Source organism: Lepisosteus platostomus, chromosome 8, assembly GCF_059453375.1.
Source record: "Lepisosteus platostomus isolate fLepPlt1 chromosome 8, fLepPlt1.hap1, whole genome shotgun sequence".
Taxonomy (NCBI): Eukaryota; Metazoa; Chordata; class Actinopteri; order Semionotiformes; family Lepisosteidae; genus Lepisosteus; species Lepisosteus platostomus.
The window spans coordinates 47,137,146-47,152,760 of record NC_142618.1 but is presented as its reverse complement, the minus strand read 5'-3'; the positions used below and the strand labels follow the sequence as shown (position 1 = coordinate 47,152,760).

Sequence of the window (15,615 nt, the reverse complement as noted above, 5' to 3'; positions counted from 1 at the left end):
AATCATTAGTCATTATTCAAATCATGACTAATACTAATGTAATAAATGCCTCATCAGTTACTTGCCCATGAGTTGGGCTAGAGGTTTCAAACACTGTCTGCCTGCTTTCAAACTGTATTCCCTTCAGCCCTCAGGTTAAATCTTAGACCTTATTGACCTTGTTAGAAGCTATTGCAAGAAAAATAAAAGCTCAATGAAACACCCAAGAGGACCATAAAAGTTAGATTTGGCTCTAGTGGAGATGTATTAAAAAAGCAGACCTATAAATGACAGAATTTTCTTTTGAATTAAGATGTACATACAGTACAAGAAAAAAAAGCTCACTTATGCATTGCAAACAAGAACAAATGATGAAAAAGAAATGAGCACAGATCCTCATTACTAATCCTCAGCTGTATGAAATGCAGTTAATTAAAAAGAATCGCACTGCACCTTTGAAAATCAAGTAAGCAATATCTAGCTCACAATTGTAGACATTGCTTTCTATTGGCTTCTAATTCAGTGTTTTTAATAGACAGACCAGCATTTATATGATAATACTGTATGTGCAGGTCCCCCTATTACTGCTTATTATCTGTGAACCAAAGATTACTGGAGCTTACCATACATGGTAGATTGAAATATAATAAATTTTATGTTATGATATTTTTGTCAATATACTATATTATGCAATTATACAAAAATTTATTGCAATAAAAAATTTAATGTATTGGAAATCTGTATTTTTTTCATAACGGACAAGTGCATTTTCTAAAGCTAGTGTCTTTCCTGCTCTATTATACATTAATATTCAAGTAGAACCTCACTGTTTCTTTTTAAGAGATATTGACATATTCTCTTGAGCTTCTGAGATCTTTTAATATACTGTATAATATTTTTTCCATCACAGGTGAGTTTTGTAGAGTCAAGGCATTACAGGTTTTCTTATTCTTATTCTTGTTAATGTTTTTATGTTTCTGTGAAATGAGTACTTCGGAGATGCACTCATTGACCTCTTTTAGAAAGCAATCATATGTTGCCCACGTATATGATCACGTTATAAAATATATATGCTTTAACTGTTTTGGATGTCTAGGAGGTTTCTGTTAATTATTAAACAATCTGAAAATACTGTTGTCTGTCATAGTTTTTTTATGCAGATCAGCAAATGTATTGAGTCTGAATGAGAAGTGTGGAGATTGAGCAGAGAGCAGTTAAAGCCTTTATCTGGCTAACTTAAACACGGTTTTAGGATTGCTTAAAAGTTGGATATGTTTCAGACATGTAGCTTTGGACCATTAACTATTCCTAACACATTTTTTAACTCTTTGAGAAAGACTCCTTTTGATCAGTTTAGATCCTCAGAGTCAGAGCTGATGGCAAGGAATTCATCTCCTGTTTAAAGAAGCTGATAAGGGAACTACAGTATATTATTCTGTAGACTCTGTTTTCCTTAATGGTTATTCCACTGAGGCTGTATCCAAAATCTCTTTGCAACTCCTTGTTTATATCTGCCATCTTTTGGATGTTGGCACCGCTTAGCTGACGCCAGCTGATGTCATTGGTAAGTTTGCAACGATTGTATCAGGCAGACTTCAGGGGAAGCCATTAACCCCCTCTGTTATGGGTAGGTCCATCTTATCTCAGCCAACACATCGTTTCCTGTTCTGGCAATTTCATCTCCAGATGTAAAAGTGAATGATACATATTTTGTTCTTACCTGACTTTTCTAAAACTATTCACAAAAAACACAATCACATTATGTTTATCTCTGTACTCACTGTGATTGTTCAATAATAATGAAAACAGTATGAAAGATATAGCTATCTTTCCTCTGTCTGTGCTGTTCTAAGACAATGCCTGAGTTTTTGTGATCGCTCAACTTGCAGTTGAACATCAGGCGTTCACTTCATTTCCTGTTTACACAACATGTAGGAAGCAGTGCCTGAGTGGAAATACCCCAGCTTTGTTTTTCTCACTTCAATCCCACAAATCCTCGTGTTTTAGATTTAGGTTTGCTATAGAAAAAGGGTCGAATGCCAATGTAATCAACATATTTTAGTCTTTTTTTTTTCAGTTTTCTGACATTCTTTCATCTATAGAAGTGTGCAGTTTGAGCGTTCAAGTTTTCATTAAAATAATCACTTTAAATGATATTCCAGATGGGGCCTTGAAGGTTTGGAATGATTTGCTTCATGTTTTCTGTGCAAGTGAAAGAAAAGCAATCATATCTTCGGGCGAAAAAATATATTCCTTTTGCTGCTCAAATTAGTAACTTCCAAGGTGCTAACATGGATGTGCTTTTATGTTGTTCTGTGTCTGAAAAGCTTGGAGGCACTCCTTCTCTTTCCAGTGCAAGCTGCTGTATTCATCACTATGGCAACTGCCAAAAATCAATCCATTGTATCCAAACGCTGTAGCCGTCTTGTTCCTAACATTTCCAGAGTACTTACTGCTTTGTAGCATTTTTTACATTTGTTCCACAACTAGTATCAATACATATATACAGACTAATCAAAAGTTTCACAATTTAACTATGGCACAGTATGTTCAGGGAACCTGTGATTATTTTTATAGACTGCTCAAAGGATCCTCAGTAGCAAAGGGACATTTTCCATCCCCTCGGAGTACTAAACTGCTTTGTGGTATCAACACTCTCACAGTAGGTCTCCTTCAACAGTGCTAAATTATGATCTGTTGACATACACATACCTGTACATGTTGCATAACGTCTACTTTTTGCATATTTTCATTTAAAATGTAAGTCCTTATTCAGTGTGATTTCAGAAGAAGGAATTTCCTGCCCAGACAATGTTTAGATCATCTCTGCTAAAGCGTCCTTTTTGGAAAACATGGATAAAAGTATATAAAGAGAATGTTCAGTTGTCAAAAACTGAAAAAATCAAGCTTGGATTTTTGAATGGAGGTGTTTTCATTTGTTTTATTTTTTTTACTGTACCACTGACTTGCACATTGTGCCTTTATCATTTTGAAGACAATTCAGCTTTCACCACACAGTTCTCTACAATGGCAGACATAATTCACAGGACAGGTTACAGATTGTACTTGCTTGCTGCACAAAGGCAAGCTAGACCTGGAAATATTCTAGTGGTATTTTAAACAATTAGACCCTTTATTCTTCACAGTTGTGATGGGATTGCTGTTGGTTAAAATGTATTGTTACAAATAGGGTAATGGAAATAGAAAATATCAGAAACAGGCTGAGCAGATTAATCAGCAATTCAATTAAATAATCATGACGCCCTCATTGTAAAGATTGAGCCCAGAATATCCCCAAGCGGTTGGCATAAATGGAGGCCCATGGGTTCTTTGTTCTCTGGCACAGCTTTGGTGAAAAGAGTAATAATTCAGCTAAACTGAATTAAACAAATATTAATAATCACAAATGCAAATGACAATGTATAAACCATACAACAAAAACATACAAGTTACGCTTACGCTACTTGCAAACAAGGCACCCCAAAGATCTATGTCTAGTTCAACCAGAAAACCCCAGACTGATATCAAGTATTTAAATCCCTTTTGAACATCTACACAGGCTAACAAGAGAGATACATCTGCCTTCTGAAAGAGAATATGACCCACAGTACATACAGTGCCTTGCGAAAGTATTCGGCCCCCTTGAACTTTTCAACCTTTTGCCACATTTCAGGCTTCAAACATAAAGATATAAATTTTTTATTTTATGTGAAGAATCACCAACAAGTGGGACACAATTGTGATGTGGAACGAAATATTTTGGATTTTTGAAACTTTTTTAACTAATAAAAAAATGAAAAGTGGGGCGTGCAAAATTATTCGGCCCCTTTACTTTCAGTGCAGCAAACTCACTCCAGAAGTTCAGCGAGGATCTCTGAATGATCCAATGTTGTCCTAAATGACTGATGGTGATAAATAGAATCCACCTGTGTGTAATCAAGTCTCTGTATAAATGCACCTGCTCTGTGATAGTCTCAAGGTTCTGTTGAAAGCGCAGAGAGCATCATGAAGACCAAGGAACACACCAGGCAGGTCTGTAATACTGTTGTGGAGAAGTTTAAAGCCGGATTTGGATACAAAAAGATTTCCCAAGCTTCAAACATCCCAAGGAGCACTGTGCAAGCGATCATCTTGAAATGGAAGGAGTATCAGACCACTGCAAATCTACCAAGACCTGGCCGTCCCTCTAAACTTTCAGCTCAGACAAGGAGAAGACTGATCAGAGATGCAGCCAAGAGGCCCATGATCACTCTGGATGAACTGCAGAGAACTACAGCTGAGGTGGGAGAGTCTGTCCATAGGACAACAATCAGTCTTACACTGCACAAATCTGGCCTTTATGGAAGAGTGGCAAGAAGAAAGCCATTTCTCAAAGATATCCATAAAAAGTCTTGTCTAAAGTTTGCCACAAGCCACCTGGGAGACACCCCAAACATGTGGAAGAAGGTGCTCTGGTCAGATGAAACCAAAATCGAACTTTTTGGCCACAATGCAAAACGATATGTTTGGCGTAAAAGCAACACAGCTCATCACCCTCAACACACCATCCCCACTGTCAAACATGGTGGTGGCAGCATCATGGTTTGGGCCTGCTTTTCTTCAGCAGGGACAGGGAAGATGGTTAAAATTGAGGGGAAGATGGATGCAGCCAAATACAGGACCATTCTGGATGAAAACCTGTTGGAGTCTGCAAAAGACCTGAAACTGGGACGGAGATTTATCTTCCAACAAGACAATGATCCCAAACATACAGCAAAATCTACAAAGGAATGGTTCACAAATAAACGTATCCAGGTGTTTGAATGGCCAAGTCAAAGTCCAGACCTGAATCCAATCGAGAATCTGTGGAAAGAGCTGAAAACTGCTGTTCACAAACGCTCTCCATCCAACCTCACTGAGCTCAAGCTGTTTTGCAAGGAAGAATGGGCAAGAATTTCAGTCTCTCGATGTGCAAAACTGATAGAGACATACCCCAAGCGACTTGCAGCTGTAATCGCAGCAAAAGGTGGCTCTACAAAGTATTAACGCAAGGGGGCCGAATAATTTTGCACGCCCCACTTTTCATTTTTTTATTAGTTAAAAAAGTTTCAAAAATCCAATAGATTTCGTTCCACTTCACAATTGTGTCCCACTTGTTGGTGATTCATCACATAAAATAAAAAATTTATATCTTTATGTATGAAGCCTGAAATGTGGCAAAAGGTTGAAAAGTTCAAGGGGGCCGAATACTTTCGCAAGGCACTGTATCTCTCTATAAATCTGAATAGGAACCTATCTCCCTATTCTAAAAATTCACCAAATAACCAGGGATTCTCTACACTGACACACACAGACACGCACACACTCATACCAGGGCCAATTTCCCAGAAGAATATTAGCCTATCAGTATGTCTTAAAACTATAGGAGCAAACGGTAGCACCCAGAGGAAACCCACACGAACATGGCAAAAACATACAGACTCCATGCAGATAGCACCCCAGGTTTGGTATTGAACGCAGGGCCCCAGAGCTGCGATGTAAAACACTTTTTCACTGTGCCATCCGCAGTTCTAACATAAACCTCTGAAATATGGTATACTGTATGCACCTGTAGATCCATGGATATAACTTAATGACGCATAGTGTTGAATTTTAACATTTAGTTGTTTAGGTGTACATCTTGAAATGAATTTTAAAAGATGTGATTTCGAGGTTTCCTGTATTCATTTTCAGATACCTCTAAAGAATATTCTGAATTGCCGTAACTGTGTTTTAAGTGGAACAATCAAAAACTGAGCGGAATCAACAACTTCCTGTGGATGTATCCTGCGTAGAGACATGTTCAGCATTTTCACAGTGGCAACATAGAGACGCCAGTTAGCCTAGCTTGCATGGTGACACGTAATTAGAGCTGGTTACCCACGGCTCTCGGGTTTGATTTTTCACCGGGGGTCTCCTGTGTGGAGTGTGTATTTCATCCTGCTTTCATATGGGAGTGCTGTGGTCTCCCAACCACCCCCATCTCCTGTGGTCTGTAATAGGCTCTGCGATGCTGCAACCCCTTATCCGGAATAAATGGGTTGCTCATAATGGATGTATACAGTAATTTGTGAAAAGCAAGTCACGACTCCTATACCATCGTTATTTCAAACTCCATACTTACAGAGTTGTTTTTTTTCTGCACACTCACTGTTTTGCTGCTTGAATTAATTGACTTCCTTTGCTTGCTGACTCAATTTGTAGGGATGCCAATAACAGAAACAGCTTGCATTAATCTGATGTTTTCAAACAACCAAGACTGAGTAAGACGGACAGGGGTAATAGAACATAATACATAATCATAGCACATATTGGGAAAACAAGACCTATAAATAAAAAGTGAGTGGTTTTTAATCTTTTTGTATGTCTTAAAAATCGAAGTATTCATACTTAATACAGTCAAACATGTAAATAGAAATATGATGTGTCTTGTGATATATTACAATGTAAGAACATTAGGAAGTTTACAAAAGAGTTTGGGATCTAGTAATTAATTGATCTGAGGATCTAATCAAGATGTTTTGTAAAAGATGCAAAGGTATCAGCTTCATCATGGCTGTTTTGCCCATTCCAAACCTTCTTGTAAAAACAGTACCTCCTGCTCTTAGTTCTAAATGAGTTTTCTTGTCGTTTAGACTTCTATCCTCTGATTTAAGGATTCTCAAGAATTCAATTGAGTCCACTTTGCAGATGCCTTTGAGGATTTTGAATGCTTGAATCATGTGCCCTCATGGGCTTTTCCATTCATAACCGAAAAGTTTCAGTTATTCCATCCTGTCAGTGTTGTACATTCCTTTAAGCTAAGAAAGTACTGGTTTGGTTGCCTTTCTCCAGGCTGAATCCAGAGCAGCAATATGTTTTTTTTATAATGTGGTCACTTAAATCGGTCCAAAAATTAAAAGAGTAATATTTAGCCTGTCAAAATAGGATAGTCCATTAAACCCAGAAATGTATCAGGCCACTCTTTGCTTTGGAACACTTTCTATCCCTGTGAATTTCTCCATCATCAACAGAGATTTGTCCGAAGGTTTTGTGAGCATCTTGTTTCAGTACAGACCTCCTGATTTTTTAAGAAGTATCTCATAAGACAATTAAATTAAGTGAATTGAGCCCAAGGCTTGATTGTTAACAATACATTGATGTGACAAAGAGTCTTTAAAAACTCCTGTAGCAAAAGTTCATATCCTTTGTCCCTCTTGAACCCATCACACTTCTGTGAAATGCGATTTTCATTGCACCCATTGTTTTTTCTGAATGAGCAATATGAGCCACACTGCCAGGTTTCTGAAATATTTCATGTGACAACCTGAAATAGAAAAATATGATTGCATAAGAATATTATGATGATCTACTGTGCTCAGCCTTATGGGGCTGAATAATTTGGACCCAGTTATGTTTTCTCTGTCTATAGACAGAGCACTAAATAAGGACATTTTTTGTGTGCAGGGGTCTGCATTTTTAAGGTCTGGAAAAAATGCAATTTACTGACATTTCATTGATTTGTGCATAGACTGTCTTTTTCTGACATAAATAAAATGCAAATTAAGCCACCACTCCTATAAAGAGAGGTGGCTTCAGCTGAATTTCAAGTGCATAGCTGCGCTGCAGCTGTAGATCAGCTATTTGAATGAGACACAGCGTTTCCGATAGGTGAAAAATACCAGTACTGGTGCTAAGGGCCAGTTAAGACTGGTCCTCTCAGTGCGCTGGGTGGAAAGGAATGCAGGATGGACCATTGTGGCAGGTCCTTGTTTTTATAAGTGAATAAGAGAACCAGAAGGCCTGGCCATGGTGAGTATCAGAGTTATGGGTGTGGCAAAGGTAATGCTGTATGTCTTTAAGCGGGGCCACTCTTTGCTAAGGTGTATGTAGGTGGAAGCAGTTTCCTCAACTGCTGAGTTACCTCCTTAATAGCCTGTGACCTGTGAGAAGAGTATCATCCATCGACTTGCTGAAGGCAAGCCTGCCTTCTCCCTTTCCAGAATGCAAGCGAGTGTCGGGCACAGGTCTAACTCTGTTGGCCACAAGACGCCTGTCAGTGGCCTGTGCGGAGGCCTTTGTCATCTTAAATTGTCACAAGCTGTTGCTTGTTCCTTGGGACAGTGAGGGAACAGGCGAAACTTCTCAAAAGTGAGCAGCCTGATGCTCTTGAAGGAGTGATGAAGGACTCGGTGAATTCACTTGGCTTCAGTTCTGAAATGGGTTAAACCTTCTATGGTTAAAATAAATATTCATCTCTGATGTACATGCTGATGTGCACCTGAGGGCAGTACAGAAATATGTATCAGATACATTTAGACATATCACACATAGCCATCGTGCTACCAGAAATGTTAAATAATTTGAGATATTTAGTCTGTAGCTTCCATAATCTGATCAGTATTTTGTTAAAAAAACAGTCTTTAGAAAATTAACATAATCAAGCTGAAATTCTGCTGCAGAGCTCAAGCTGTTTGTCTTTAAGTCTGACTTTTGTGGATGCCTAAAGTAAGAATCAGTGAATTCACTTGATTTCAGTTCTGAAATGGGTTGCAAGCTGATTTAACAAGCCGATCACACAGTGAGACTAATATCAGGAGATACTCTGGATATTTGTCAGAGGAAATTTGTCATTTTATTTTTTTTTTAGTATTTTATTTTAATCCTTGATTGTGCACAGGAATCACAAGTGACTAATTAAAATATTTGATTGAGCAGGTGTGAGTGGAGAAGGAGGGGAGAAACTCAAGTGGAATTTGTACAAAACTGAAAATGTGATCGAGAAGCTTTTTTTTTCCATCCAGACGGCTTCACACTGACATGCAGTGTTTCATTTAAGAGTAAATACAGAGAGCTGAAAACAGGACATGGATTTTTAATGAGAATTCTTTAACAATTTGAAGTGTGGATTTATTTTAAAACAATATGCAGGAAATACATAGCCTGCAGACACTGAATAATGTGGCATAATCATTTTTTATTGAGGGGGTTTCCATATTTGTTCCTCTTTTTTTCGCCAGGAGGTCAGCACAATGTCTAGGTACGGACAGAAGATTATTCTTGAGACCAATAATTTAGTAGTCTCCAATCTCCCTGGGAAGCATCAGACCAGAGGGATTAATATTATGGTCCCAAGGGTAATATTTTTAAATGAAGTCGATTTTATACAAACAACTGAAGTGGTAGGCTACAGAGGATTTATTTCTGAATATGGAGTTCTCCCCACGCATAAAGTGTTGAACTTTAACCTCCCTGTCTAAGGACATCTGCTGTAGTTCCTTAGCCATCTGGCTTTTTAATTACGATTTTCCTTCATTAGCGTGACTTTAAGTAAGAATCCAGGCTTTCCTGATTCAGTTGACTTTAGTGAGAAGGTAAATAGTACAGTTTTGGTTAATTCTCAGGAGTATGTTGGTGTAAAAATCTGCTGACTCAAAGTTACAATGCTGTACCTACATCTGTGTTCAAACCTTCTCTCAAGATCTGAGAATTGTCTTAATAATAATGGCAGACTTACATTTATTGGCTTTTTTAGAATAACACCAGATGCTTACTAAATTAAACTTCAGTGTAGATTCCCTTGAGATTTTTTGTCTCCAGATTTTAAATGGCAAAATAAAAGAATTTCTGATTTCAACTCAAGAGCAACTTTTATTGTGCTCTTCCAATAACCTTTGTTTGTACAGTATATACAGTTGTGGGTAAGCTACAGTATACTGTATATATGAGCATATCATCATATATTTGTTGGTTTTGGGAAACTGAGTACTTTTAATGTTTTCATGTTTGTGGATTTATTTGCAACATTTTGTAATAATCTTGTCCTTTAGACAGAAAGTAATCATTCACATTCTCTTTAGAGTTATATTTCAGCATTTCAGCATTCAGCATTGTAGATACATGTAGATCTTAAACCACTGTATACCCTTTGTATGATTTATTCCTAGCCTGCTTTACTTAATACTAAAACTTTCTTGTTTCTGGATGAATAATTACCTTAATTCCCAGAATAATTACATATCCCATTCACAAAGGTATCTTGTAAGTGCAGTGCTAGTTAGATGATAATTTTTAAACTCAGCATTGATTGATGTTATTATATGAAATTGTCTAATGTGACATTCAAAGTCAGGCTAATATTATCACCCGTAATAAAAATATTTATAAAGGCTCTAACATACTGCAGTGAAAATGTCCCAATGTAAGAATAATACTTGAAATCTATTTTTTTATATGAATGTCAAGGGAATGTGTGTTCAAAGCAAACTTAAAACATTTATTTTAATATGTCGTATAGAAACCAATTAAAACAATGTATTAATGCAGACAGAATTTTGATAAAAAAAGCATCCACGTGCCATATAAAAAAGTAAGTTGCTTGTGGATATTTGTAAATTTCTAAATAAATGTTTTCTTGTCTTTTTCCAGTCATCATTGCCAGAAAACTGATTTGTAATTAAAGGCATTGCTTTTACAGACTTACATTACTGTGAAGTAAAACAGGATGTTTTGTAACTAAGAAACCAAACACATTGTGTTGCCTATAAAGGAAAGGGTCATTGTTTCACTGCAATCTTTATGTAGAAATCTGCTTTTATTGAGGTGTTTGGACATATTAATAGTGTTGATGCAATAGATCTCATTAAGCAAAAGGTGGCATACAGAACCTAGCTGATTAAAAAAGTATTATTACAGTGCATTGTAGTAAAACAAATAATAATAATAATAATAATTGCTTACACTTATATAGCGCTTTTCTGGACACTCCACTCAAAGCACTTTACAGGTAATGGGGACTCCCCTCCACCACCACCAATACACATTTCATTCTTAATTGCAACCTAAGCTATCACTTTTCAGGGACATGACTCTTCTTGCAGATGTGCTGACAAATTACAAATTTATACTTACAAACTGCTTACGAATGAACGTTTATGCATCTGTCGAGCGGTTCCAACAGTGCTTTTGCAGTAGTTGTAAAGAGTCTGGTCTTTTCTGATTAGTAAGAATGGAATTTTCAAATGATACATTGAAAAATTGGAATTGAAGGAAGGAAAATATCATGCTTATAATGTTGTCAGTAGTGTTTCTGACATGTCTCTAGATTTGGCTTTATTAGATAAGAATTAAGACCAAGGTATTGCACTCTTAAACTTCTACTTCTACAAAGTAAATACCTCTAAACTTTCATCTGTGAGTGTCCATACCCCAAAATATCTTGATGTTGTTGATTACGACATCTGAATTTCTGTGCCCCTTTTCCTTTTCTAGTTTAATGTTGCACACTGTGGAAAGTGTACAAATTTGACCAAATATATTGTAGTATATGTTTAAAATATGCAAAACATCTGCCCATTTCTAAATTCCATCTACCAGTTATTTACATTATATTCTCATAGGTGCCTCTTAGCTATAACCTTAAATGATTTTTCAATTTGCAGATTTCACTAGACTCCTGTTATACCAGTTCTATGTAATTTACTTATTCTTCACTAGAATGTTGTTTTCACATCAAGTTTGATTCTCACATTAATATTCTGATGTGTTTTCCATTAAGAATTGGCCACTATTACACCTTGCTGAATTGTTTGTTCCAATGAATCCAATTGTGTCCACACCATAAACATGAATATGGAATATCATATTGTGTGTTACTAATTTGTTGAGTTTATATTTTAAGTAAGTTTTATTTTTTAAATAAGTTATATTTCACCTCAAAATTGTGCATTAGTTTGCAATAGATTATCTTTTTGTAAGGAGTATATACTATATGGTGTAAATAAAGGATATACAATAGGAAACTATTCTCAAACATTAATAGTTAAAAGTGATTCATCGCTGGAGTGTTGTGTTTAAAGTTTGATTCTCACATCACTGTTCTAATATGTTTTCCAATTACAAAGCAACATGTGAACCCAAGAAACTTAACACATGTATTTGCCTTTCCAAATAAAAAATAATCTCAGTGACATGGGATTGTGTTCAGCTTTCTACCCTTCTGAAGACCCTTTTTGATTCAGACAGCACAACCAATAAAATAGTCTAGTAATCACAAGACTCACTGAGGAAAATATGTGGAGAGTGTCTATTAAGGCAAACTAATTGAGCAGAAAATGACACTGTGGTCTGAATACAAACTCTGGAGTGACATCTCTGGAGGAAAGAACAGTGAAAAGCTTTGGTGTGAATGTCTGTTAAGGCTAAAGCTGCTAAATTATAAAGGAGATTTTTTTTTCTGGTTTTGCCTGTGGGAGCTTGCTTGATTCAGAAGGAAAATACCTGTTTGCATTTCCACTGGATCAGCTTGTTGATTAAGAGGACTGTTTGACAGTGTCACACAGATGGGGGGGGCTGATGTGAAAACTAGCTGTGAGTGGAGTTCTTGTACTGGTTTCTCATGAAAGTCTTCAAAATGTGGTTTCAGAGACTATTTACAAGTGAGGCTCCCACCCGGAAGCCCATCCTTGCCTGGCAGCATCTTGTCTAAGTGAAATGTGTCTTGTGGGTTGTGTAACAGAACTTTGATTTGGAAATGCCTTTTGCCTGGTTATTTAGTAACCTATTTTACTGCTTTTTCCAAAATATGTTTTTTTTTTCAGATGTTGGTAGGGTAGCGGATTGCTAGCAGTTAATAATATCTCTCTCAATTTATTACATTGTCCATTAAAGAGAAAAAAATATGTGGAAGTTTATTATTAAACTTTCAAGCCTGGCGTTTTTACATACTTGAAATCCAGCAGGGTTGTAGGACAACAGGGATTTATATGTCATGCACACCCTAAAGCCCGCATGGAGGGAAATACTTCATATTTACATGCTAAGCTTGTAAGAGTGGTTCATAAAATTAATCTGTCAAAATCTTTCAGGAGCAAAATTCTAGCTTCAGACTCTACTTAAGTACATTATATTCTTGGTTCTGCATTAATTCTGCCTTAAATGTTGTGTCTTGTCCTTGTTTATACTCCCATTTTTATCATTTTAGGTTTTAAGTTTTTTGTCATTCATTTTTTTCTGTTTTTGCCTTAAATAGTGCTCATTGTAAAAAAACAGTACTTTACAGAACTATAAATTACTGATTTAATTTTAACATATTAGTCTAATAAATCTACAGGTTAATGAAATGCAACACTGCTTCTATCTTTAAACTAATGGTAACTGGGAGAAACTGATTCCTTATATACAGTTGAGCAGAGTGTGGTGCTGGATGTGTACCTAGCAAAACCACAGCGATACTAACTGCAGAGGATTACAGCAGTATATTTCATGCCTGCTGCAGTCTGAATGCTGCAGTTCAAAATGACTAATTAAATAGGCAGCTGATGAAGATTAATTCTCCTCTTTCCATGAATGATTACCTACTGTTTGTAGAACCCCCTTTCTCTATTCAATTAATTTGGGCCAGGCAGGAGGGGGCTGGGCAGGAGTGTTTTGGGCTTTGGGACGGGGATGATTATACTGGAAATTAATTTAGAGGGCCCAGCAGTATCATTCCTAGCGGTCACAGTTGTGCCGACTGGACTGTGATTCACAATTAACTTCCTACTAAGAGATTTGACTGGAGCTCTTTACGCTTTGTCACTTATCCACTGCGGCTGACAATCACTGCTACCAGTCTCCCCTTTGCTTACCCAGGACAAATTGGCAGGGGTATTTAGGATCTGTCGGAAAATTTAGCCTTTATTTCTTAATAGCTGTCCCACAAGGAAAACCTGTTCTGTTCTGTTCATGTTCTGTATGTTTTTCTTCCCTTTTAATTGTTTTACGTTGTTAACGTGTGTTAAAATATTTAAACAGTTTTTAAAATATGTTTTCTAATAACAAGAACAATTACACATTACTGTGATAATTTTGAATTGTTTTATGTCATTTTTAATCTCCTCAATGAATGATGTTTCAGGCCGCACTGGTTTCGACTGTTGTGTGAAAAAATGGCAAAATAGCAGAAAATGAGATTTGCATACAGTGTTTGGTAAAATCCAATTACATTTGAATTTCAATTCAAGACGGGGACAAAAAAAATGACATGTGGCAGATGCCAGACACTAAGCACATTTGCGCCTGAGGTGTTTTCAAATATCAGCTCAAATTGCCTTCTTGAAATGCCTCGTAATGCCTTATGACTACTGTTTGTTCGGCGTAGATTCAACATTTTGTTGGTTCTCCACGTAGGCAAAAGACACATAAATTTCACTACAATCAAATTCCAGTTTTATCAGCTTAGACAGTTGTACAATGAGAGCCTTGATTTGTTGCAAGTTTGTTTTGACAGTGATACTACTAGGAAATGCACATATAGTGTATCTCCCCATGAGCACAGTTTTACAGAATGCATTGTTGTACTTTTACTGTCAACCTGTGCTGCTTTCTGATTGTGGAGATTGTGATTGTGATTTTCTTAGCCAGTGTCCATACTTTGCCAATTTGTGCCACAAACATCAGGGATGTTCACAAATTAAGCTGAAAACACTGGACGTTACTTGTAAGTACAATTCTTAAATATTTTTAGAATTGACTGATATTTTTAATGTAAATTTTTATTTTTAATTAAAATGAACATAATGACAGGTGTCTCTTGTTGACCCAGTGTTGTTATGTAATTAGACAGTCAGGAACCGTGAACAAACTCTCAACCTGTTTTCCTTTGACTTCAGTAATTGGAATCCACAGTTAAGTCCAAATTGAAACCAATGACATAGAAGCAAACCATGCAAAAATAAACTCGTTGGAATATACTGAAAAAGAAAGAAACCAAGGGTTTAATTACAGCGTAGACCAGTTTAACAGGAAAAAATTATCAGAAATGCCGAAGCAAACTCTGACAAACTCTGAAGTTTCTGCATATTTGGATTAAAATGCTTCCATATGTATTAGGAGCTGTTTCACCATGGAGCTGGTGCTGACCCAAAACATAGTCAATGCAACATATTTAATAGGGGAAAAAATGAAAAATCTTGGACAGATCAAGTAAATCTCCAGGTATAAATCCATCTGAGCAGAATTTTGAATGCTGAAGAAACAACCCAAGAAGCAAGATGAACTCAAAGTAGCTGTAGAAAGCATTTGGATAAGTATGTCAAATGATTATGCAAAGCTTTGATAAAGTCAATAGTGCCTACACAACACAGCATTAAGTTATTACTTCAAAGAAATATAATATGCAAACAAATTACTGACTTTTGCACTCCGAACCACAGTGTATGTTTTTGTTCTAATTTATGCATGGAATTACCCAACAAATAAAATGTATATCATATTATTATTGTTTATAATAATGATCAAAAATATAAATTGCTTGAATCTACAGCAAATACACATTTGTAGGGCACTGCATAACCTAAAAAGTGTAAAAGTACTTCTAAAGAACTAAAACGTTTTTTTCAATGATTTGTCAGTGTGTTTATTAAAAATACACAGATTTCTCCAGCTAGAGCTGAACCTCCTGTGTGCTGCTGTAGAACCTGTGGCATCTGAAAGGACAAATGACTCTATGGGCGGGCAGGTCAGAGGAGGCTGCATGCGTTTCCTACCCCATAGGGGTAAAAGACTCGTTACTGTGAGCCGAGACGAAATTGCCAAATTGTCTCGGTATACACTTAAAAATAATTGGCACTCATCTTTCTTTTTTTTTTGCTCTCACAT

The 15,615-nt window shown here is 36.5% G+C and overlaps 1 protein-coding gene across 3 annotated transcripts in view; it reads left to right on the top strand.

Moving 5' to 3' along the window:
• tmem108 (transmembrane protein 108) overlaps positions 1-15,615 on the top strand; it is an 87,675-nt gene that overhangs the window by 41,462 nt on the left and 30,598 nt on the right. The gene's annotated exons all lie outside the window — the stretch shown is intronic.